The 24,295-nt window shown below is 42.7% G+C and overlaps 13 non-coding genes across 13 annotated transcripts; all 13 read left to right on the forward strand.

The window, feature by feature from the left end:
• Positions 1–1,346: 1,346 nt before the first annotated feature.
• On the forward strand, positions 1,347–1,417 carry trnag-gcc. The gene has a single exon. It is a non-coding gene; the product is annotated as a tRNA-Gly (tRNA).
• Positions 1,418–3,120: 1,703 nt separating this feature from the next.
• Positions 3,121–3,191, forward strand: trnag-gcc. Its single transcript has one exon. It is a non-coding gene; the product is annotated as a tRNA-Gly (tRNA).
• Positions 3,192–4,896: 1,705 nt separating this feature from the next.
• trnag-gcc lies at positions 4,897–4,967 on the forward strand. The gene has a single exon. It is a non-coding gene; the product is annotated as a tRNA-Gly (tRNA).
• A 1,707-nt stretch (positions 4,968–6,674) lies between these two features.
• Positions 6,675–6,745, forward strand: trnag-gcc. The gene has a single exon. It is a non-coding gene; the product is annotated as a tRNA-Gly (tRNA).
• Positions 6,746–8,448: 1,703 nt separating this feature from the next.
• trnag-gcc lies at positions 8,449–8,519 on the forward strand. The gene has a single exon. It is a non-coding gene; the product is annotated as a tRNA-Gly (tRNA).
• Positions 8,520–10,221: 1,702 nt separating this feature from the next.
• On the forward strand, positions 10,222–10,292 carry trnag-gcc. The gene has a single exon. It is a non-coding gene; the product is annotated as a tRNA-Gly (tRNA).
• Positions 10,293–11,998: 1,706 nt separating this feature from the next.
• Positions 11,999–12,069, forward strand: trnag-gcc. The gene has a single exon. It is a non-coding gene; the product is annotated as a tRNA-Gly (tRNA).
• A 1,705-nt stretch (positions 12,070–13,774) lies between these two features.
• trnag-gcc lies at positions 13,775–13,845 on the forward strand. Its single transcript has one exon. It is a non-coding gene; the product is annotated as a tRNA-Gly (tRNA).
• A 1,705-nt stretch (positions 13,846–15,550) lies between these two features.
• trnag-gcc lies at positions 15,551–15,621 on the forward strand. The gene has a single exon. It is a non-coding gene; the product is annotated as a tRNA-Gly (tRNA).
• Positions 15,622–17,326: 1,705 nt separating this feature from the next.
• Positions 17,327–17,397, forward strand: trnag-gcc. Its single transcript has one exon. It is a non-coding gene; the product is annotated as a tRNA-Gly (tRNA).
• A 1,703-nt stretch (positions 17,398–19,100) lies between these two features.
• On the forward strand, positions 19,101–19,171 carry trnag-gcc. Its single transcript has one exon. It is a non-coding gene; the product is annotated as a tRNA-Gly (tRNA).
• Positions 19,172–20,874: 1,703 nt separating this feature from the next.
• Positions 20,875–20,945, forward strand: trnag-gcc. The gene has a single exon. It is a non-coding gene; the product is annotated as a tRNA-Gly (tRNA).
• A 1,703-nt stretch (positions 20,946–22,648) lies between these two features.
• trnag-gcc lies at positions 22,649–22,719 on the forward strand. Its single transcript has one exon. It is a non-coding gene; the product is annotated as a tRNA-Gly (tRNA).
• The last annotated feature ends 1,576 nt before the right edge of the window (positions 22,720–24,295 follow it).

Here is a 24,295-nt window from a genome sequence, read left to right on the forward strand (position 1 = left end):
TACTTCTGTCAATTGTGTCTCGTGGATCAAGGCTCCCTGTCTTTCCTCCTGAATGATGTCATCACTGGTTAAAGAGACATTGCGCAGTTTTATAAAATAAGCTACTTCTATGCAAATGTTGTTGATCAGTACAATAAGTCCCAAATGGAAGGTAACCAGACTGTTTGTCATCTGTAGCCCCATGAAATCTGCCAAAACAAGCTCAATAACTCAATGCATGCATGCACTACTATTGAATATGCATTCACCTGTATTTTGAATAGGCCTAAGCTACATAGCGATTTACCATTCAAATAAATGATTACAATTATTTGATGTAGTTAGATTGGTAAAAACAAAGTCAAATTGACTGTATCATTGATTAATTAATGCATACATGGCTGCCTCTGACAAATGTTAACGTAAAAAAGTATAATGTAATGTGATGTTGAGCTCAAACAATGCATAAAGATTGAACCGCATTAGCTGAGTTTATCTGTCAGGATCAAGTGCCATTCTGTGACTTTGGCTAATATGCCTTTTCTTTGCCGTGGTATTGAGTATCGTGATACTAAACGTACAATTCTGGTATCGTGACAACACTCGCATAAGGAACTTCAGGTATACACAGATAGTTTCTAGTCTACTCTTAAAGCTAGTGTTTTGTTTGCAAGTGTATACATAGTTGCTGTTTTTATTATTCTTAACCAAGCAAACCCTGCAATGTTTCAAAAGGATCTATGCACTGGTCGGGAATAGAACCCGGGCCCTGCGTGGCAGGCGAGAATTCTACCACTCAACCACCCATGCTTGAGATGGGCTATAGTTTGAACGTTGCACATGTGCCCCTGCATATCCTTCACATCACAGGAGGGGTGAAATGAACAGAAATAGAATCTAGAGCCGAGTGTTAACAATTTAGCAAGAATTTGGCAAGTTTTCAGTTTTCTCCAGCAACTGTTTGTGAAAGAGCCTAATGACAAATTCAGCTACTATCAAGCTGCCTTCCAGTTGTCTCTAACGTTTTATAGCATTTGGGGACTTTTCACACAGCTGTCTGTGCAATAGTCACAGCAACGGTGCACACACAGGCAGAGAAGCACAAGGGGAGAGGGGAGGAGGGTAAGATGGAATCTAGCAACTTTAGCGACAGATCAAGCAGCCAATAGCACTTTTTGCTGCTAAATAGTTGGCAACATAGAGTGGAATGAAGAGAAGAGGGAAGAATATTGAAGGGTAGGAAAAACAGGCACAATGGAGCTTGATTGTTCTCTGATAATTGGAGTCTTCTGTATTGTTCAGTCACTCCATCAACTTGTTTAGTCACTCCATTGAGTCGGGGAACCCCCCTTTAAATTGCTATCAAAGCATTGGTGGTTCAGTGGTAGAATTCTCGCCTGCCACGCGGGAGGCCCGGGTTCGATTCCCGGCCAATGCATGTTACATTTTAGGGCGGCAGGTAGTGTTGCCAATTACAATCCCGAGTCTTGACTGGAAGAATCTGTCGGCAAGTGAGCTTGCAATCGGAGGGTTGCTGGTATCAAATTCTAGGTGCCATTGCTCCCTTGAGCAAGGCACCTACCCCCCCCACAACAACTACTCCACGGGCACCTAGTGCAACAGCCCCCTGCTCCACCCTCTCCCAACTGTATATACAGTCTCTTTTTGGGCTAGAGCGGAAGCCAAATTCTCTTTGGACCTTGTGTACACGGTAGTGTTGCACGGTGTACCCGAAAAATAGTTTTTTTCCCCCGATATTAGACAACAGTTTGTTCATCGGATTTTTGTTACTTTCGGTACTTCTGTCAATTGTGTCTCGTGGATCAAGGCTCCCTGTCTTTCCTCCTGAATGATGTCATCACTGGTTAAAGAGACATTGCGCAGTTTTATAAAATAAGCTACTTCTATGCAAATGTTGTTGATCAGTACAATAAGTCCCAAATGGAAGGTAACCAGACTGTTTGTCATCTGTAGCCCCATGAAATCTGCCAAAACAAGCTCAATAACTCAATGCATGCATGCACTACTATTGAATATGCATTCACCTGTATTTTGAATAGGCCTAAGCTACATAGCGATTTACCATTCAAATAAATGATTACAATTATTTGATGTAGTTAGATTGGTAAAAACAAAGTCAAATTGACTGTATCATTGATTCATTAATGCATACATGGCTGCCTCTGACAAATGTTAACGTAAAAAGTATAATGTAATGTGATGTTGAGCTCAAACAATGCATAAAGATTGAACCGCATTAGCTGAGTTTATCTGTCAGGATCAAGTGCCATTCTGTGACTTTGGCTAATATGCCTTTTCTTTGCCGTGGTATTGAGTATCGTGATACTAAACGTACAATTCTGGTATCGTGACAACACTCGTACAAGGAACTTCAGGTATACACAGATAGTTTCTAGTCTACTCTTAAAGCTAGTGTTTTGTTTGCAAGTGTATACATAGTTGCTGTTTTTATTATTCTTAACCAAGCAAACCCTGCAATGTTTCAAAAGGATCTATGCACTGGTCGGGAATAGAACCCGGGCCCTGCGTGGCAGGCGAGAATTCTACCACTCAACCACCCATGCTTGAGATGGGCTATAGTTTGAACGTTGCACATGTGCCCCTGCATATCCTTCACATCACAGGAGGGGTGAAATGAACAGAAATAGAATCTAGAGCCGAGTGTTAACAATTTAGCAAGAATTTGGCAAGTTTTCAGTTTTCTCCAGCAACTGTTTGTGAAAGAGCCTAATGACAAATTCAGCTACTATCAAGCTGCCTTCCAGTTGTCTCTAACGTTTTATAGCATTTGGGGACTTTTCACACAGCTGTCTGTGCAATAGTCACAGCAACGGTGCACACACAGGCAGAGAAGCACAAGGGGAGAGGGGAGGAGGGTAAGATGGAATCTAGCAACTTTAGCGACAGATCAAGCAGCCAATAGCACTTTTTGCTGCTAAATAGTTGGCAACATAGAGTGGAATGAAGAGAAGAGGGAAGAATATTGAAGGGTAGGAAAAACAGGCACAATGGAGCTTGATTGTTCTCTGATAATTGGAGTCTTCTGTATTGTTCAGTCACTCCATCAACTTGTTTAGTCACTCCATTGAGTCGGGGAACCCCCTTTAAATTGCTATCAAAGCATTGGTGGTTCAGTGGTAGAATTCTCGCCTGCCACGCGGGAGGCCCGGGTTCGATTCCCGGCCAATGCATGTTACATTTTAGGGCGGCAGGTAGTGTTGCCAATTACAATCCCGAGTCTTGACTGGAAGAATCTGTCGGCAAGTGAGCTTGCAATCGGAGGGTTGCTGGTATCAAATTCTAGGTGCCATTGCTCCCTTGAGCAAGGCACCTACCCCCCCCACAACAACTACTCCACGGGCACCTAGTGCAACAGCCCCCTGCTCCACCCTCTCCCAACTGTATATACAGTCTCTTTTTGGGCTAGAGCGGAAGCCAAATTCTCTTTGGACCTTGTGTACACGGTAGTGTTGCACGGTGTACCCGAAAAATAGTTTTTTTTCCCCCGATATTAGACAACAGTTTGTTCATCGGATTTTTGTTACTTTCGGTACTTCTGTCAATTGTGTCTCGTGGATCAAGGCTCCCTGTCTTTCCTCCTGAATGATGTCATCACTGGTTAAAGAGACAGTGCGCAGTTTTATAAAATAAGCTACTTCTATGCAAATGTTGTTGATCAGTACAATAAGTCCCAAATGGAAGGTAACCAGACTGTTTGTCATCTGTAGCCCCATGAAATCTGCCAAAACAAGCTCAATAACTCAATGCATGCATGCACTACTATTGAATATGCATTCACCTGTATTTTGAATAGGCCTAAGCTACATAGCGATTTACCATTCAAATAAATGATTACAATTATTTGATGTAGTTAGATTGGTAAAAACAAAGTCAAATTGACTGTATCATTGATTCATTAATGCATACATGGCTGCCTCTGACAAATGTTAACGTAAAAAAGTATAATGTAATGTGATGTTGAGCTCAAACAATGCATAAAGATTGAACCGCATTAGCTGAGTTTATCTGTCAGGATCAAGTGCCATTCTGTGACTTTGGCTAATATGCCTTTTCTTTGCCGTGGTATTGAGTATCGTGATACTAAACGTACAATTCTGGTATCGTGACAACACTCGTACAAGGAACTTCAGGTATACACAGATAGTTTCTAGTCTACTCTTAAAGCTAGTGTTTTGTTTGCAAGTGTATACATAGTTGCTGTTTTTATTATTCTTAACCAAGCAAACCCTGCAATGTTTCAAAAGGATCCATGCACTGGTCGGGAATAGAACCCGGGCCCTGCGTGGCAGGCGAGAATTCTACCACTCAACCACCCATGCTTGAGATGGGCTATAGTTTGAACGTTGCACATGTGCCCCTGCATATCCTTCACATCACAGGAGGGGTGAAATGAACAGAAATAGAATCTAGAGCCGAGTGTTAACAATTTAGCAAGAATTTGGCAAGTTTTCAGTTTTCTCCAGCAACTGTTTGTGAAAGAGCCTAATGACAAATTCAGCTACTATCAAGCTGCCTTCCAGTTGTCTCTAACGTTTTATAGCATTTGGGGACTTTTCACACAGCTGTCTGTGCAATAGTCACAGCAACGGTGCACACACAGGCAGAGAAGCACAAGGGGAGAGGGGAGGAGGGTAAGATGGAATCTAGCAACTTTAGCGACAGATCAAGCAGCCAATAGCACTTTTTGCTGCTAAATAGTTGGCAACATAGAGTGGAATGAAGAGAAGAGGGAAGAATATTGAAGGGTAGGAAAAACAGGCACAATGGAGCTTGATTGTTCTCTGATAATTGGAGTCTTCTGTATTGTTCAGTCACTCCATCAACTTGTTTAGTCACTCCATTGAGTCGGGGAACCCCCTTTAAATTGCTATCAAAGCATTGGTGGTTCAGTGGTAGAATTCTCGCCTGCCACGCGGGAGGCCCGGGTTCGATTCCCGGCCAATGCATGTTACATTTTAGGGCGGCAGGTAGTGTTGCCAATTACAATCCCGAGTCTTGACTGGAAGAATCTGTCGGCAAGTGAGCTTGCAATCGGAGGGTTGCTGGTATCAAATTCTAGGTGCCATTGCTCCCTTGAGCAAGGCACCTACCCCCCCCCACAACAACTACTCCACGGGCACCTAGTGCAACAGCCCCCTGCTCCACCCTCTCCCAACTGTATATACAGTCTCTTTTTGGGCTAGAGCGGAAGCCAAATTCTCTTTGGACCTTGTGTACACGGTAGTGTTGCACGGTGTACCCGAAAAATAGTTTTTTTTCCCCCGATATTAGACAACAGTTTGTTCATCGGATTTTTGTTACTTTCGGTACTTCTGTCAATTGTGTCTCGTGGATCAAGGCTCCCTGTCTTTCCTCCTGAATGATGTCATCACTGGTTAAAGAGACATTGCGCAGTTTTATAAAATAAGCTACTTCTATGCAAATGTTGTTGATCAGTACAATAAGTCCCAAATGGAAGGTAACCAGACTGTTTGTCATCTGTAGCCCCATGAAATCTGCCAAAACAAGCTCAATAACTCAATGCATGCATGCACTACTATTGAATATGCATTCACCTGTATTTTGAATAGGCCTAAGCTACATAGCGATTTACCATTCAAATAAATGATTACAATTATTTGATGTAGTTAGATTGGTAAAAACAAAGTCAAATTGACTGTATCATTGATTCATTAATGCATACATGGCTGCCTCTGACAAATGTTAACGTAAAAAAGTATAATGTAATGTGATGTTGAGCTCAAACAATGCATAAAGATTGAACCGCATTAGCTGAGTTTATCTGTCAGGATCAAGTGCCATTCTGTGACTTTGGCTAATATGCCTTTTCTTTGCCGTGGTATTGAGTATCGTGATACTAAACGTACAATTCTGGTATCGTGACAACACTCGTACAAGGAACTTCAGGTATACACAGATAGTTTCTAGTCTACTCTTAAAGCTAGTGTTTTGTTTGCAAGTGTATACATAGTTGCTGTTTTTATTATTCTTAACCAAGCAAACCCTGCAATGTTTCAAAAGGATCTATGCACTGGTCGGGAATAGAACCCGGGCCCTGCGTGGCAGGCGAGAATTCTACCACTCAACCACCCATGCTTGAGATGGGCTATAGTTTGAACGTTGCACATGTGCCCCTGCATATCCTTCACATCACAGGAGGGGTGAAATGAACAGAAATAGAATCTAGAGCCGAGTGTTAACAATTTAGCAACAATTTGGCAAGTTTTCAGTTTTCTCCAGCAACTGTTTGTGAAAGAGCCTAATGACAAATTCAGCTACTATCAAGCTGCCTTCCAGTTGTCTCTAACGTTTTATAGCATTTGGGGACTTTTCACACAGCTGTCTGTGCAATAGTCACAGCAACGGTGCACACACAGGCAGAGAAGCACAAGGGGAGAGGGGAGGAGGGTAAGATGGAATCTAGCAACTTTAGCGACAGATCAAGCAGCCAATAGCACTTTTTGCTGCTAAATAGTTGGCAACATAGAGTGGAATGAAGAGAAGAGGGAAGAATATTGAAGGGTAGGAAAAACAGGCACAATGGAGCTTGATTGTTCTCTGATAATTGGAGTCTTCTGTATTGTTCAGTCACTCCATCAACTTGTTTAGTCACTCCATTGAGTCGGGGAACCCCCCTTTAAATTGCTATCAAAGCATTGGTGGTTCAGTGGTAGAATTCTCGCCTGCCACGCGGGAGGCCCGGGTTCGATTCCCGGCCAATGCATGTTACATTTTAGGGCGGCAGGTAGTGTTGCCAATTACAATCCCGAGTCTTGACTGGAAGAATCTGTCGGCAAGTGAGCTTGCAATCGGAGGGTTGCTGGTATCAAATTCTAGGTGCCATTGCTCCCTTGAGCAAGGCACCTACCCCCCCCACAACAACTACTCCACGGGCACCTAGTGCAACAGCCCCCTACTCCACCCTCTCCCAACTGTATATACAGTCTCTTTTTGGGCTAGAGCGGAAGCCAAATTCTCTTTGGACCTTGTGTACACGGTAGTGTTGCACGGTGTACCCGAAAAATAGTTTTTTCCCCCGATATTAGACAACAGTTTGTTCATCGGATTTTTGTTACTTTCGGTACTTCTGTCAATTGTGTCTCGTGGATCAAGGCTCCCTGTCTTTCCTCCTGAATGATGTCATCACTGGTTAAAGAGACATTGCGCAGTTTTATAAAATAAGCTACTTCTATGCAAATGTTGTTGATCAGTACAATAAGTCCCAAATGGAAGGTAACCAGACTGTTTGTCATCTGTAGCCCCATGAAATCTGCCAAAACAAGCTCAATAACTCAATGCATGCATGCACTACTATTGAATATGCATTCACCTGTATTTTGAATAGGCCTAAGCTACATAGCGATTTACCATTCAAATAAATGATTACAATTATTTGATGTAGTTAGATTGGTAAAAACAAAGTCAAATTGACTGTATCATTGATTAATTAATGCATACATGGCTGCCTCTGACAAATGTTAACGTAAAAAGTATAATGTAATGTGATGTTGAGCTCAAACAATGCATAAAGATTGAACCGCATTAGCTGAGTTTATCTGTCAGGATCAAGTGCCATTCTGTGACTTTGGCTAATATGCCTTTTCTTTGCCGTGGTATTGAGTATCGTGATACTAAACGCACAATTCTGGTATCGTGACAACACTCGTACAAGGAACTTCAGGTATACACAGATAGTTTCTAGTCTACTCTTAAAGCTAGTGTTTTGTTTGCAAGTGTATACATAGTTGCTGTTTTTATTATTCTTAACCAAGCAAACCCTGCAATGTTTCAAAAGGATCTATGCACTGGTCGGGAATAGAACCCGGGCCCTGCGTGGCAGGCGAGAATTCTACCACTCAACCACCCATGCTTGAGATGGGCTATAGTTTGAACGTTGCACATGTGCCCCTGCATATCCTTCACATCACAGGAGGGGTGAAATGAACAGAAATAGAATCTAGAGCCGAGTGTTAACAATTTAGCAAGAATTTGGCAAGTTTTCAGTTTTCTCCAGCAACTGTTTGTGAAAGAGCCTAATGACAAATTCAGCTACTATCAAGCTGCCTTCCAGTTGTCTCTAACGTTTTATAGCATTTGGGGACTTTTCACACAGCTGTCTGTGCAATAGTCACAGCAACGGTGCACACACAGGCAGAGAAGCACAAGGGGAGAGGGGAGGAGGGTAAGATGGAATCTAGCAACTTTAGCGACAGATCAAGCAGCCAATAGCACTTTTTGCTGCTAAATAGTTGGCAACATAGAGTGGAATGAAGAGAAGAGGGAAGAATATTGAAGGGTAGGAAAAACAGGCACAATGGAGCTTGATTGTTCTCTGATAATTGGAGTCTTCTGTATTGTTCAGTCACTCCATCAACTTGTTTAGTCACTCCATTGAGTCGGGGAACCCCCCTTTAAATTGCTATCAAAGCATTGGTGGTTCAGTGGTAGAATTCTCGCCTGCCACGCGGGAGGCCCGGGTTCGATTCCCGGCCAATGCATGTTACATTTTAGGGCGGCAGGTAGTGTTGCCAATTACAATCCCGAGTCTTGACTGGAAGAATCTGTCGGCAAGTGAGCTTGCAATCGGAGGGTTGCTGGTATCAAATTCTAGGTGCCATTGCTCCCTTGAGCAAGGCACCTACCCCCCCACAACAACTACTCCACGGGCACCTAGTGCAACAGCCCCCTGCTCCACCCTCTCCCAACTGTATATACAGTCTCTTTTTGGGCTAGAGCGGAAGCCAAATTCTCTTTGGACCTTGTGTACACGGTAGTGTTGCACGGTGTACCCGAAAAATAGTTTTTTTCCCCCGATATTAGACAACAGTTTGTTCATCGGATTTTTGTTACTTTCGGTACTTCTGTCAATTGTGTCTCGTGGATCAAGGCTCCCTGTCTTTCCTCCTGAATGATGTCATCACTGGTTAAAGAGACATTGCGCAGTTTTATAAAATAAGCTACTTCTATGCAAATGTTGTTGATCAGTACAATAAGTCCCAAATGGAAGGTAACCAGACTGTTTGTCATCTGTAGCCCCATGAAATCTGCCAAAACAAGCTCAATAACTCAATGCATGCATGCACTACTATTGAATATGCATTCACCTGTATTTTGAATAGGCCTAAGCTACATAGCGATTTACCATTCAAATAAATGATTACAATTATTTGATGTAGTTAGATTGGTAAAAACAAAGTCAAATTGACTGTATCATTGATTCATTAATGCATACATGGCTGCCTCTGACAAATGTTAACGTAAAAAGTATAATGTAATGTGATGTTGAGCTCAAACAATGCATAAAGATTGAACCGCATTAGCTGAGTTTATCTGTCAGGATCAAGTGCCATTCTGTGACTTTGGCTAATATGCCTTTTCTTTGCCGTGGTATTGAGTATCGTGATACTAAACGCACAATTCTGGTATCGTGACAACACTCGTACAAGGAACTTCAGGTATACACAGATAGTTTCTAGTCTACTCTTAAAGCTAGTGTTTTGTTTGCAAGTGTATACATAGTTGCTGTTTTTATTATTCTTAACCAAGCAAACCCTGCAATGTTTCAAAAGGATCTATGCACTGGTCGGGAATAGAACCCGGGCCCTGCGTGGCAGGCGAGAATTCTACCACTCAACCACCCATGCTTGAGATGGGCTATAGTTTGAACGTTGCACATGTGCCCCTGCATATCCTTCACATCACAGGAGGGGTGAAATGAACAGAAATAGAATCTAGAGCCGAGTGTTAACAATTTAGCAAGAATTTGGCAAGTTTTCAGTTTTCTCCAGCAACTGTTTGTGAAAGAGCCTAATGACAAATTCAGCTACTATCAAGCTGCCTTCCAGTTGTCTCTAACGTTTTATAGCATTTGGGGACTTTTCACACAGCTGTCTGTGCAATAGTCACAGCAACGGTGCACACACAGGCAGAGAAGCACAAGGGGAGAGGGGAGGAGGGTAAGATGGAATCTAGCAACTTTAGCGACAGATCAAGCAGCCAATAGCACTTTTTGCTGCTAAATAGTTGGCAACATAGAGTGGAATGAAGAGAAGAGGGAAGAATATTGAAGGGTAGGAAAAACAGGCACAATGGAGCTTGATTGTTCTCTGATAATTGGAGTCTTCTGTATTGTTCAGTCACTCCATCAACTTGTTTAGTCACTCCATTGAGTCGGGGAACCCCCTTTAAATTGCTATCAAAGCATTGGTGGTTCAGTGGTAGAATTCTCGCCTGCCACGCGGGAGGCCCGGGTTCGATTCCCGGCCAATGCATGTTACATTTTAGGGCGGCAGGTAGTGTTGCCAATTACAATCCCGAGTCTTGACTGGAAGAATCTGTCGGCAAGTGAGCTTGCAATCGGAGGGTTGCTGGTATCAAATTCTAGGTGCCATTGCTCCCTTGAGCAAGGCACCTACCCCCCCCACAACAACTACTCCACGGGCACCTAGTGCAACAGCCCCCTGCTCCACCCTCTCCCAACTGTATATACAGTCTCTTTTTGGGCTAGAGCGGAAGCCAAATTCTCTTTGGACCTTGTGTACACGGTAGTGTTGCACGGTGTACCCGAAAACATAGTTTTTTTCCCCCGATATTAGACAACAGTTTGTTCATCGGATTTTTGTTACTTTCGGTACTTCTGTCAATTGTGTCTCGTGGATCAAGGCTCCCTGTCTTTCCTCCTGAATGATGTCATCACTGGTTAAAGAGACATTGCGCAGTTTTATAAAATAAGCTACTTCTATGCAAATGTTGTTGATCAGTACAATAAGTCCCAAATGGAAGGTAACCAGACTGTTTGTCATCTGTAGCCCCATGAAATCTGCCAAAACAAGCTCAATAACTCAATGCATGCATGCACTACTATTGAATATGCATTCACCTGTATTTTGAATAGGCCTAAGCTACATAGCGATTTACCATTCAAATAAATGATTACAATTATTTGATGTAGTTAGATTGGTAAAAACAAAGTCAAATTGACTGTATCATTGATTCATTAATGCATACATGGCTGCCTCTGACAAATGTTAACGTAAAAAAGTATAATGTAATGTGATGTTGAGCTCAAACAATGCATAAAGATTGAACCGCATTAGCTGAGTTTATCTGTCAGGATCAAGTGCCATTCTGTGACTTTGGCTAATATGCCTTTTCTTTGCCGTGGTATTGAGTATCGTGATACTAAACGTACAATTCTGGTATCGTGACAACACTCGTACAAGGAACTTCAGGTATACACAGATAGTTTCTAGTCTACTCTTAAAGCTAGTGTTTTGTTTGCAAGTGTATACATAGTTGCTGTTTTTATTATTCTTAACCAAGCAAACCCTGCAATGTTTCAAAAGGATCTATGCACTGGTCGGGAATAGAACCCGGGCCCTGCGTGGCAGGCGAGAATTCTACCACTCAACCACCCATGCTTGAGATGGGCTATAGTTTGAACGTTGCACATGTGCCCCTGCATATCCTTCACATCACAGGAGGGGTGAAATGAACAGAAATAGAATCTAGAGCCGAGTGTTAACAATTTAGCAAGAATTTGGCAAGTTTTCAGTTTTCTCCAGCAACTGTTTGTGAAAGAGCCTAATGACAAATTCAGCTACTATCAAGCTGCCTTCCAGTTGTCTCTAACGTTTTATAGCATTTGGGGACTTTTCACACAGCTGTCTGTGCAATAGTCACAGCAACGGTGCACACACAGGCAGAGAAGCACAAGGGGAGAGGGGAGGAGGGTAAGATGGAATCTAGCAACTTTAGCGACAGATCAAGCAGCCAATAGCACTTTTTGCTGCTAAATAGTTGGCAACATAGAGTGGAATGAAGAGAAGAGGGAAGAATATTGAAGGGTAGGAAAAACAGGCACAATGGAGCTTGATTGTTCTCTGATAATTGGAGTCTTCTGTATTGTTCAGTCACTCCATCAACTTGTTTAGTCACTCCATTGAGTCGGGGAACCCCCCTTTAAATTGCTATCAAAGCATTGGTGGTTCAGTGGTAGAATTCTCGCCTGCCACGCGGGAGGCCCGGGTTCGATTCCCGGCCAATGCATGTTACATTTTAGGGCGGCAGGTAGTGTTGCCAATTACAATCCCGAGTCTTGACTGGAAGAATCTGTCGGCAAGTGAGCTTGCAATCGGAGGGTTGCTGGTATCAAATTCTAGGTGCCATTGCTCCCTTGAGCAAGGCACCTACCCCCCCCACAACAACTACTCCACGGGCACCTAGTGCAACAGCCCCCTGCTCCACCCTCTCCCAACTGTATATACAGTCTCTTTTTGGGCTAGAGCGGAAGCCAAATTCTCTTTGGACCTTGTGTACACGGTAGTGTTGCACGGTGTACCCGAAAACATAGTTTTTTTTCCCCCGATATTAGACAACAGTTTGTTCATCGGATTTTTGTTACTTTCGGTACTTCTGTCAATTGTGTCTCGTGGATCAAGGCTCCCTGTCTTTCCTCCTGAATGATGTCATCACTGGTTAAAGAGACAGTGCGCAGTTTTATAAAATAAGCTACTTCTATGCAAATGTTGTTGATCAGTACAATAAGTCCCAAATGGAAGGTAACCAGACTGTTTGTCATCTGTAGCCCCATGAAATCTGCCAAAACAAGCTCAATAACTCAATGCATGCATGCACTACTATTGAATATGCATTCACCTGTATTTTGAATAGGCCTAAGCTACATAGCGATTTACCATTCAAATAAATGATTACAATTATTTGATGTAGTTAGATTGGTAAAAACAAAGTCAAATTGACTGTATCATTGATTCATTAATGCATACATGGCTGCCTCTGACAAATGTTAACGTAAAAAAGTATAATGTAATGTGATGTTGAGCTCAAACAATGCATAAAGATTGAACCGCATTAGCTGAGTTTATCTGTCAGGATCAAGTGCCATTCTGTGACTTTGGCTAATATGCCTTTTCTTTGCCGTGGTATTGAGTATCGTGATACTAAACGTACAATTCTGGTATCGTGACAACACTCGTACAAGGAACTTCAGGTATACACAGATAGTTTCTAGTCTACTCTTAAAGCTAGTGTTTTGTTTGCAAGTGTATACATAGTTGCTGTTTTTATTATTCTTAACCAAGCAAACCCTGCAATGTTTCAAAAGGATCTATGCACTGGTCGGGAATAGAACCCGGGCCCTGCGTGGCAGGCGAGAATTCTACCACTCAACCACCCATGCTTGAGATGGGCTATAGTTTGAACGTTGCACATGTGCCCCTGCATATCCTTCACATCACAGGAGGGGTGAAATGAACAGAAATAGAATCTAGAGCCGAGTGTTAACAATTTAGCAAGAATTTGGCAAGTTTTCAGTTTTCTCCAGCAACTGTTTGTGAAAGAGCCTAATGACAAATTCAGCTACTATCAAGCTGCCTTCCAGTTGTCTCTAACGTTTTATAGCATTTGGGGACTTTTCACACAGCTGTCTGTGCAATAGTCACAGCAACGGTGCACACACAGGCAGAGAAGCACAAGGGGAGAGGGGAGGAGGGTAAGATGGAATCTAGCAACTTTAGCGACAGATCAAGCAGCCAATAGCACTTTTTGCTGCTAAATAGTTGGCAACATAGAGTGGAATGAAGAGAAGAGGGAAGAATATTGAAGGGTAGGAAAAACAGGCACAATGGAGCTTGATTGTTCTCTGATAATTGGAGTCTTCTGTATTGTTCAGTCACTCCATCAACTTGTTTAGTCACTCCATTGAGTCGGGAACCCCCTTTAAATTGCTATCAAAGCATTGGTGGTTCAGTGGTAGAATTCTCGCCTGCCACGCGGGAGGCCCGGGTTCGATTCCCGGCCAATGCATGTTACATTTTAGGGCGGCAGGTAGTGTTGCCAATTACAATCCCGAGTCTTGACTGGAAGAATCTGTCGGCAAGTGAGCTTGCAATCGGAGGGTTGCTGGTATCAAATTCTAGGTGCCATTGCTCCCTTGAGCAAGGCACCTACCCCCCCCACAACAACTACTCCACGGGCACCTAGTGCAACAGCCCCCTGCTCCACCCTCTCCCAACTGTATATACAGTCTCTTTTTGGGCTAGAGCGGAAGCCAAATTCTCTTTGGACCTTGTGTACACGGTAGTGTTGCACGGTGTACCCGAAAAATAGTTTTTTTTCCCCCGATATTAGACAACAGTTTGTTCATCGGATTTTTGTTACTTTCGGTACTTCTGTCAATTGTGTCTCGTGGATCAAGGCTCCCTGTCTTTCCTCCTGAATGATGTCATCACTGGTTAAAGAGACATTGCGCAGTTTTATAAAATAAGCTACTTCTATGCAAATGTTGTTGATCAGTACAATAAGTCCCAAATGGAAGGTAACCAGACTGTTTGTCATCTGTAGCCCCATGAAATCTGCCAAAACAAGCTCAATAACTCAATGCATGCATGCACTACTATTGAATATGCATTCACCTGTATTTTGAATAGGCCTAAGCTACATAGCGATTTACCATTCAAATAAATGATTACAATTATTTGATGTAGTTAGATTGGTAAAAACAAAGTCAAATTGACTGTATCATTGATTCATTAATGCATACATGGCTGCCTCTGACAAATGTTAACGTAAAAAAGTATAATGTAATGTGATGTTGAGCTCAAACAATGCATAAAGATTGAACCGCATTAGCTGAGTTTATCTGTCAGGATCAAGTGCCATTCTGTGACTTTGGCTAATATGCCTTTTCTTTGCCGTGGTATTGAGTATCGTGATACTAAACGTATAATTCTGGTATCGTGACAACACTCGTACAAGGAACTTCAGGTATACACAGATAGTTTCTAGTCTACTCTTAAAGCTAGTGTTTTGTTTGCAAGTGTATACATAGTTGCTGTTTTTATTATTCTTAACCAAGCAAACCCTGCAATGTTTCAAAAGGATCTATGCACTGGTCGGGAATAGAACCCGGGCCCTGCGTGGCAGGCGAGAATTCTACCACTCAACCACCCATGCTTGAGATGGGCTATAGTTTGAACGTTGCACATGTGCCCCTGCATATCCTTCACATCACAGGAGGGGTGAAATGAACAGAAATAGAATCTAGAGCCGAGTGTTAACAATTTAGCAAGAATTTGGCAAGTTTTCAGTTTTCTCCAGCAACTGTTTGTGAAAGAGCCTAATGACAAATTCAGCTACTATCAAGCTGCCTTCCAGTTGTCTCTAACGTTTTATAGCATTTGGGGACTTTTCACACAGCTGTCTGTGCAATAGTCACAGCAACGGTGCACACACAGGCAGAGAAGCACAAGGGGAGAGGGGAGGAGGGTAAGATGGAATCTAGCAACTTTAGCGACAGATCAAGCAGCCAATAGCACTTTTTGCTGCTAAATAGTTGGCAACATAGAGTGGAATGAAGAGAAGAGGGAAGAATATTGAAGGGTAGGAAAAACAGGCACAATGGAGCTTGATTGTTCTCTGATAATTGGAGTCTTCTGTATTGTTCAGTCACTCCATCAACTTGTTTAGTCACTCCATTGAGTCGGGGAACCCCCTTTAAATTGCTATCAAAGCATTGGTGGTTCAGTGGTAGAATTCTCGCCTGCCACGCGGGAGGCCCGGGTTCGATTCCCGGCCAATGCATGTTACATTTTAGGGCGGCAGGTAGTGTTGCCAATTACAATCCCGAGTCTTGACTGGAAGAATCTGTCGGCAAGTGAGCTTGCAATCGGAGGGTTGCTGGTATCAAATTCTAGGTGCCATTGCTCCCTTGAGCAAGGCACCTACCCCCCCACAACAACTACTCCACGGGCACCTAGTGCAACAGCCCCCTGCTCCACCCTCTCCCAACTGTATATACAGTCTCTTTTTGGGCTAGAGCGGAAGCCAAATTCTCTTTGGACCTTGTGTACACGGTAGTGTTGCACGGTGTACCCGAAAAATAGTTTTTTTTCCCCCGATATTAGACAACAGTTTGTTCATCGGATTTTTGTTACTTTCGGTACTTCTGTCAATTGTGTCTCGTGGATCAAGGCTCCCTGTCTTTCCTCCTGAATGATGTCATCACTGGTTAAAGAGACATTGCGCAGTTTTATAAAATAAGCTACTTCTATGCAAATGTTGTTGATCAGTACAATAAGTCCCAAATGGAAGGTAACCAGACTGTTTGTCATCTGTAGCCCCATGAAATCTGCCAAAACAAGCTCAATAACTCAATGCATGCATGCACTACTATTGAATATGCATTCACCTGTATTTTGAATAGGCCTAAGCTACATAGCGATTTACCATTCAAATAAATGATTACAATTATTTGATGTAGTTAGATTGGTAAAAACAAAGTCAAATTGACTGTATCATTGATTCATTAATGCATACATGGCTGCCTCTGACAAATGTTAACGTAAAAAAGTATAATGTAATGTGATGTTGAGCTCAAACAATGCATAAAGATTGAACCGCATTAGCTGAGTTTATCTGTCAGGATCAAGTGCCATTCTGTGACTTTGGCTAATATGCCTTTTCTTTGCCGTGGTATTGAGTATCGTGATACTAAACGTACAATTCTGGTATCGTGACAACACTCGTACAAGGAACTTCAGGTATACACAGATAGTTTCTAGTCTACTCTTAAAGCTAGTGTTTTGTTTGCAAGTGTATACATAGTTGCTGTTTTTATTATTCTTAACCAAGCAAACCCTGCAATGTTTCAAAAGGATCTATGCACTGGTCGGGAATAGAACCCGGGCCCTGCGTGGCAGGCGAGAATTCTACCACTCAACCACCCATGCTTGAGATGGGCTATAGTTTGAACGTTGCACATGTGCCCCTGCATATCCTTCACATCACAGGAGGGGTGAAATGAACAGAAATAGAATCTAGAGCCGAGTGTTAACAATTTAGCAAGAATTTGGCAAGTTTTCAGTTTTCTCCAGCAACTGTTTGTGAAAGAGCCTAATGACAAATTCAGCTACTATCAAGCTGCCTTCCAGTTGTCTCTAACGTTTTATAGCATTTGGGGACTTTTCACACAGCTGTCTGTGCAATAGTCACAGCAACGGTGCACACACAGGCAGAGAAGCACAAGGGGGAGAGGGGAGGAGGGTAAGATGGAATCTAGCAACTTTAGCGACAGATCAAGCAGCCAATAGCACTTTTTGCTGCTAAATAGTTGGCAACATAGAGTGGAATGAAGAGAAGAGGGAAGAATATTGAAGGGTAGGAAAAACAGGCACAATGGAGCTTGATTGTTCTCTGATAATTGGAGTCTTCTGTATTGTTCAGTCACTCCATCAACTTGTTTAGTCACTCCATTGAGTCGGGGAACCCCCTTTAAATTGCTATCAAAGCATTGGTGGTTCAGTGGTAGAATTCTCGCCTGCCACGCGGGAGGCCCGGGTTCGATTCCCGGCCAATGCATGTTACATTTTAGGGCGGCAGGTAGTGTTGCCAATTACAATCCCGAGTCTTGACTGGAAGAATCTGTCGGCAAGTGAGCTTGCAATCGGAGGGTTGCTGGTATCAAATTCTAGGTGCCATTGCTCCCTTGAGCAAGGCACCTACCCCCCCACAACAACTACTCCACGGGCACCTAGTGCAACAGCCCCCTGCTCCACCCTCTCCCAACTGTATATACAGTCTCTTTTTGGGCTAGAGCGGAAGCCAAATTCTCTTTGGACCTTGTGTACACGGTAGTGTTGCACGGTGTACCCGAAAAATAGTTTTTTTTCCCCCGATATTAGACAACAGTTTGTTCATCGGATTTTTGTTACTTTCGGTACTTCTGTCAATTGTGTCTCGTGGATCAAGGCTCCCTGTCTTTCCTCCTGAATGATGTCATCACTGGTTAAAGAGACATTGCGCAGTTTTATAAAATAAGCTACTTCTATGCAAATGTTGTTGATCAGTACAATAAGTCCCAAATGGAAGGTAACCAGACTGTTTGTCATCTGTAGCCCCATGAAATCTGCCAAAACAAGCTCAATAACTCAATGCATGCATGCACTACTATTGAATATGCATTCACCTGTATTTTGAATAGGCCTAAGCTACATAGCGATTTACCATTCAAATAAATGATTACAATTATTTGATGTAGTTAGATTGGTAAAAACAAAGTCAAATTGACTGTATCATTGATTCATTAATGCATACATGGCTGCCTCTGACAAATGTTAACGTAAAAAAGTATAATGTAATGTGATGTTGAGCTCAAACAATGCATAAAGATTGAACCGCATTAGCTGAGTTTATCTGTCAGGATCAAGTGCCATTCTGTGACTTTGGCTAATATGCCTTTTCTTTGCCGTGGTATTGAGTATCGTGATACTAAACGTACAATTCTGGTATCGTGACAACACTGCACAAGGAACTTCAGGTATACACAGATAGTTTCTAGTCTACTCTTAAAGCTAGTGTTTTGTTTGCAAGTGTATACATAGTTGCTGTTTTTATTATTCTTAACCAAGCAAACCCTGCAATGTTTCAAAAGGATCTATGCACTGGTCGGGAATAGAACCCGGGCCCTGCGTGGCAGGCGAGAATTCTACCACTCAACCACCCATGCTTGAGATGGGCTATAGTTTGAACGTTGCACATGTGCCCCTGCATATCCTTCACATCACAGGAGGGGTGAAATGAACAGAAATAGAATCTAGAGCCGAGTGTTAACAATTTAGCAAGAATTTGGCAAGTTTTCAGTTTTCTCCAGCAACTGTTTGTGAAAGAGCCTAATGACAAATTCAGCTACTATCAAGCTGCCTTCCAGTTGTCTCTAACGTTTTATAGCATTTGGGGACTTTTCACACAGCTGTCTGTGCAATAGTCACAGCAACGGTGCACACACAGGCAGAGAAGCACAAGGGGAGAGGGGAGGAGGGTAAGATGGAATCTAGCAACTTTAGCGACAGATCAAGCAGCCAATAGCACTTTTTGCTGCTAAATAGTTGGCAACATAGAGTGGAATGAAGAGAAGAGGGAAGAATATTGAAGGGTAGGAAAAACAGGCACAATGGAGCTTGATTGTTCTCTGATAATTGGAGTCTTCTGTATTGTTCAGTCACTCCATCAACTTGTTTAGTCACTCCATTGAGTCGGGGAACCCCCTTTAAATTGCTATCAAAGCATTGGTGGTTCAGTGGTAGAATTCTCGCCTGCCACGCGGGAGGCCCGGGTTCGATTCCCGGCCAATGCATGTTACATTTTAGGGCGGCAGGTAGTGTTGCCAATTACAATCCCGAGTCTTGACTGGAAGAATCTGTCGGCAAGTGAGCTTGCAATCGGAGGGTTGCTGGTATCAAATTCTAGGTGCCATTGCTCCCTTGAGCAAGGCACCTACCCCCCCACAACAACTACTCCACGGGCACCTAGTGCAACAGCCCCCTGCTCCACCCTCTCCCAACTGTATATACAGTCTCTTTTTGGGCTAGAGCGGAAGCCAAATTCTCTTTGGACCTTGTGTACACGGTAGTGTTGCACGGTGTACCCGAAAAATAGTTTTTTTCCCCCGATATTAGACAACAGTTTGTTCATCGGATTTTTGTTACTTTCGGTACTTCTGTCAATTGTGTCTCGTGGATCAAGGCTCCCTGTCTTTCCTCCTGAATGATGTCATCACTGGTTAAAGAGACATTGCGCAGTTTTATAAAATAAGCTACTTCTATGCAAATGTTGTTGATCAGTACAATAAGTCCCAAATGGAAGGTAACCAGACTGTTTGTCATCTGTAGCCCCATGAAATCTGCCAAAACAAGCTCAATAACTCAATGCATGCATGCACTACTATTGAATATGCATTCACCTGTATTTTGAATAGGCCTAAGCTACATAGCGATTTACCATTCAAATAAATGATTACAATTATTTGATGTAGTTAGATTGGTAAAAACAAAGTCAAATTGACTGTATCATTGATTCATTAATGCATACATGGCTGCCTCTGACAAATGTTAACGTAAAAAAGTATAATGTAATGTGATGTTGAGCTCAAACAATGCATAAAGATTGAACCGCATTAGCTGAGTTTATCTGTCAGGATCAAGTGCCATTCTGTGACTTTGGCTAATATGCCTTTTCTTTGCCGTGGTATTGAGTATCGTGATACTAAACGTACAATTCTGGTATCGTGACAACACTCGTACAAGGAACTTCAGGTATACACAGATAGTTTCTAGTCTACTCTTAAAGCTAGTGTTTTGTTTGCAAGTGTATACATAGTTGCTGTTTTTATTATTCTTAACCAAGCAAACCCTGCAATGTTTCAAAAGGATCTATGCACTGGTCGGGAATAGAACCCGGGCCCTGCGTGGCAGGCGAGAATTCTACCACTCAACCACCCATGCTTGAGATGGGCTATAGTTTGAACGTTGCACATGTGCCCCTGCATATCCTTCACATCACAGGAGGGGTGAAATGAACAGAAATAGAATCTAGAGCCGAGTGTTAACAATTTAGCAAGAATTTGGCAAGTTTTCAGTTTTCTCCAGCAACTGTTTGTGAAAGAGCCTAATGACAAATTCAGCTACTATCAAGCTGCCTTCCAGTTGTCTCTAACGTTTTATAGCATTTGGGGACTTTTCACACAGCTGTCTGTGCAATAGTCACAGCAACGGTGCACACACAGGCAGAGAAGCACAAGGGGAGAGGGGAGGAGGGTAAGATGGAATCTAGCAACTTTAGCGACAGATCAAGCAGCCAATAGCACTTTTTGCTGCTAAATAGTTGGCAACATAGAGTGGAATGAAGAGAAGAGGGAAGAATATTGAAGGGTAGGAAAAACAGGCACAATGGAGCTTGATTGTTCTCTGATAATTGGAGTCTTCTGTATTGTTCAGTCACTCCATCAACTTGTTTAGTCACTCCATTGAGTCGGGGAACCCCCTTTAAATTGCTATCAAAGCATTGGTGGTTCAGTGGTAGAATTCTCGCCTGCCACGCGGGAGGCCCGGGTTCGATTCCCGGCCAATGCATGTTACATTTTAGGGCGGCAGGTAGTGTTGCCAATTACAATCCCGAGTCTTGACTGGAAGAATCTGTCGGCAAGTGAGCTTGCAATCGGAGGGTTGCTGGTATCAAATTCTAGGTGCCATTGCTCCCTTGAGCAAGGCACCTACCCCCCCACAACAACTACTCCACGGGCACCTAGTGCAACAGCCCCCTGCTCCACCCTCTCCCAACTGTATATACAGTCTCTTTTTGGGCTAGAGCGGAAGCCAAATTCTCTTTGGACCTTGTGTACACGGTAGTGTTGCACGGTGTACCCGAAAAATAGTTTTTTTCCCCCGATATTAGACAACAGTTTGTTCATCGGATTTTTGTTACTTTCGGTACTTCTGTCAATTGTGTCTCGTGGATCAAGGCTCCCTGTCTTTCCTCCTGAATGATGTCATCACTGGTTAAAGAGACATTGCGCAGTTTTATAAAATAAGCTACTTCTATGCAAATGTTGTTGATCAGTACAATAAGTCCCAAATGGAAGGTAACCAGACTGTTTGTCATCTGTAGCCCCATGAAATCTGCCAAAACAAGCTCAATAACTCAATGCATGCATGCACTACTATTGAATATGCATTCACCTGTATTTTGAATAGGCCTAAGCTACATAGCGATTTACCATTCAAATAAATGATTACAATTATTTGATGTAGTTAGATTGGTAAAAACAAAGTCAAATTGACTGTATCATTGATTCATTAATGCATACATGGCTGCCTCTGACAAATGTTAACGTAAAAAAGTATAATGTAATGTGATGTTGAGCTCAAACAATGCATAAAGATTGAACCGCATTAGCTGAGTTTATCTGTCAGGATCAAGTGCCATTCTGTGACTTTGGCTAATATGCCTTTTCTTTGCCGTGGTATTGAGTATCGTGATACTAAACGTACAATTCTGGTATCGTGACAACACTCGTACAAGGAACTTCAGGTATACACAGATAGTTTCTAGTCTACTCTTAAAGCTAGTGTTTTGTTTGCAAGTGTATACATAGTTGCTGTTTTTATTATTCTTAACCAAGCAAACCCTGCAATGTTTCAAAAGGATCTATGCACTGGTCGGGAATAGAACCCGGGCCCTGCGTGGCAGGCGAGAATTCTACCACTCAACCACCCATGCTTGAGATGGGCTATAGTTTGAACGTTGCACATGTGCCCCTGCATATCCTTCACATCACAGGAGGGGTGAAATGAACAGAAATAGAATCTAGAGCCGAGTGTTAACAATTTAGCAAGAATTTGGCAAGTTTTCAGTTTTCTCCAGCAACTGTTTGTGAAAGAGCCTAATGACAAATTCAGCTACTATCAAGCTGCCTTCCAGTTGTCTCTAACGTTTTATAGCATTTGGGGACTTTTCACACAGCTGTCTGTGCAATAGTCACAGCAACGGTGCACACACAGGCAGAGAAGCACAAGGGGGAGAGGGGAGGAGGGTAAGATGGAATCTAGCAACTTTAGCGACAGATCAAGCAGCCAATAGCACTTTTTGCTGCTAAATAGTTGGCAACATAGAGTGGAATGAAGAGAAGAGGGAAGAATATTGAAGGGTAGGAAAAACAGGCACAATGGAGCTTGATTGTTCTCTGATAATTGGAGTCTTCTGTATTGTTCAGTCACTCCATCAACTTGTTTAGTCACTCCATTGAGTCGGGAACCCCCTTTAAATTGCTATCAAAGCATTGGTGGTTCAGTGGTAGAATTCTCGCCTGCCACGCGGGAGGCCCGGGTTCGATTCCCGGCCAATGCATGTTACATTTTAGGGCGGCAGGTAGTGTTGCCAATTACAATCCCGAGTCTTGACTGGAAGAATCTGTCGGCAAGTGAGCTTGCAATCGGAGGGTTGCTGGTATCAAATTCTAGGTGCCATTGCTCCCTTGAGCAAGGCACCTACCCCCCCACAACAACTACTCCACGGGCACCTAGTGCAACAGCCCCCTGCTCCACCCTCTCCCAACTGTATATACAGTCTCTTTTTGGGCTAGAGCGGAAGCCAAATTCTCTTTGGACCTTGTGTACACGGTAGTGTTGCACGGTGTACCGAAAACATAGTTTTTTTCCCCGATATTAGACAACAGTTTGTTCATCGGATTTTTGTTACTTCGGTACTTCTGTCAATTGTGTCTCGTGGATCAAGGCTCCCTGTCTTTCCTCCTGAATGATGTCATCACTGGTTAAAGAGACATTGCGCAGTTTTATAAAATAAGCTACTTCTATGCAAATGTTGTTGATCAGTACAATAAGTCCCAAATGGAAGGTAACCAGACTGTTTGTCATCTGTAGCCCCATGAAATCTGCCAAAACAAGCTCAATAACTCAATGCATGCATGCACTACTATTGAATATGCATTCACCTGTATTTTGAATAGGCCTAAGCTACATAGCGATTTACCATTCAAATAAATGATTACAATTATTTGATGTAGTTAGATTGGTAAAAACAAAGTCAAATTGACTGTATCATTGATTCATTAATGCATACATGGCTGCCTCTGACAAATGTTAACGTAAAAAGTATAATGTAATGTGATGTTGAGCTCAAACAATGCATAAAGATTGAACCGCATTAGCTGAGTTTATCTGTCAGGATCAAGTGCCATTCTGTGACTTTGGCTAATATGCCTTTTCTTTGCCGTGGTATTGAGTATCGTGATACTAAACGCATAATTCTGGTATCGTGACAACACTCGCATAAGGAACTTCAGGTATACACAGATAGTTTCTAGTCTACTCTTAAAGCTAGTGTTTTGTTTGCAAGTGTATACATAGTTGCTGTTTTTATTATTCTTAACCAAGCAAACCCTGCAATGTTTCAAAAGGATCTATGCACTGGTCGTGGGAATAGAACCCGGCCCCTGCGTGGCAGGCGAGAATTCTACCACTCAACCACCCATGCTTGAGATGGGCTATAGTTTGAACGTTGCACATGTGCCCTGCATATCCTTCACATCACAGGAGGGGTGAAATGAACAGAAATAGAATCTAGAGCGAGTGTTAACAATTTAGCAAGAATTTGGCAAGTTTTCAGTTTTCTCCAGCAACTGTTTGTGAAAGAGCCTAATGACAAATTCAGCTACTATCAAGCTGCCTTCCAGTTGTCTCTAACGTTTTTATAGCATTTGGGGACTCTTTCACACAGCTGTCTGTGCAATAGTCACAGCAACGGTGCACACACAGGCAGAGAAGCACAAGGGGAGAGGGGAGGAGGGTAAGATGGAATCTAGCAACTTTAGCGACAGATCAAGCAGCCAATAGCACTTTTTGCTGCTAAATAGTTGGCAACATAGAGTGGAATGAAGAGAAGAGGGAAGAATATTGAAGGGTAG

The sequence above is a fragment of the Coregonus clupeaformis genome, unplaced genomic scaffold (assembly GCF_020615455.1).
Source record: "Coregonus clupeaformis isolate EN_2021a unplaced genomic scaffold, ASM2061545v1 scaf2692, whole genome shotgun sequence".
Classification (NCBI taxonomy): Eukaryota; Metazoa; Chordata; class Actinopteri; order Salmoniformes; family Salmonidae; genus Coregonus; species Coregonus clupeaformis.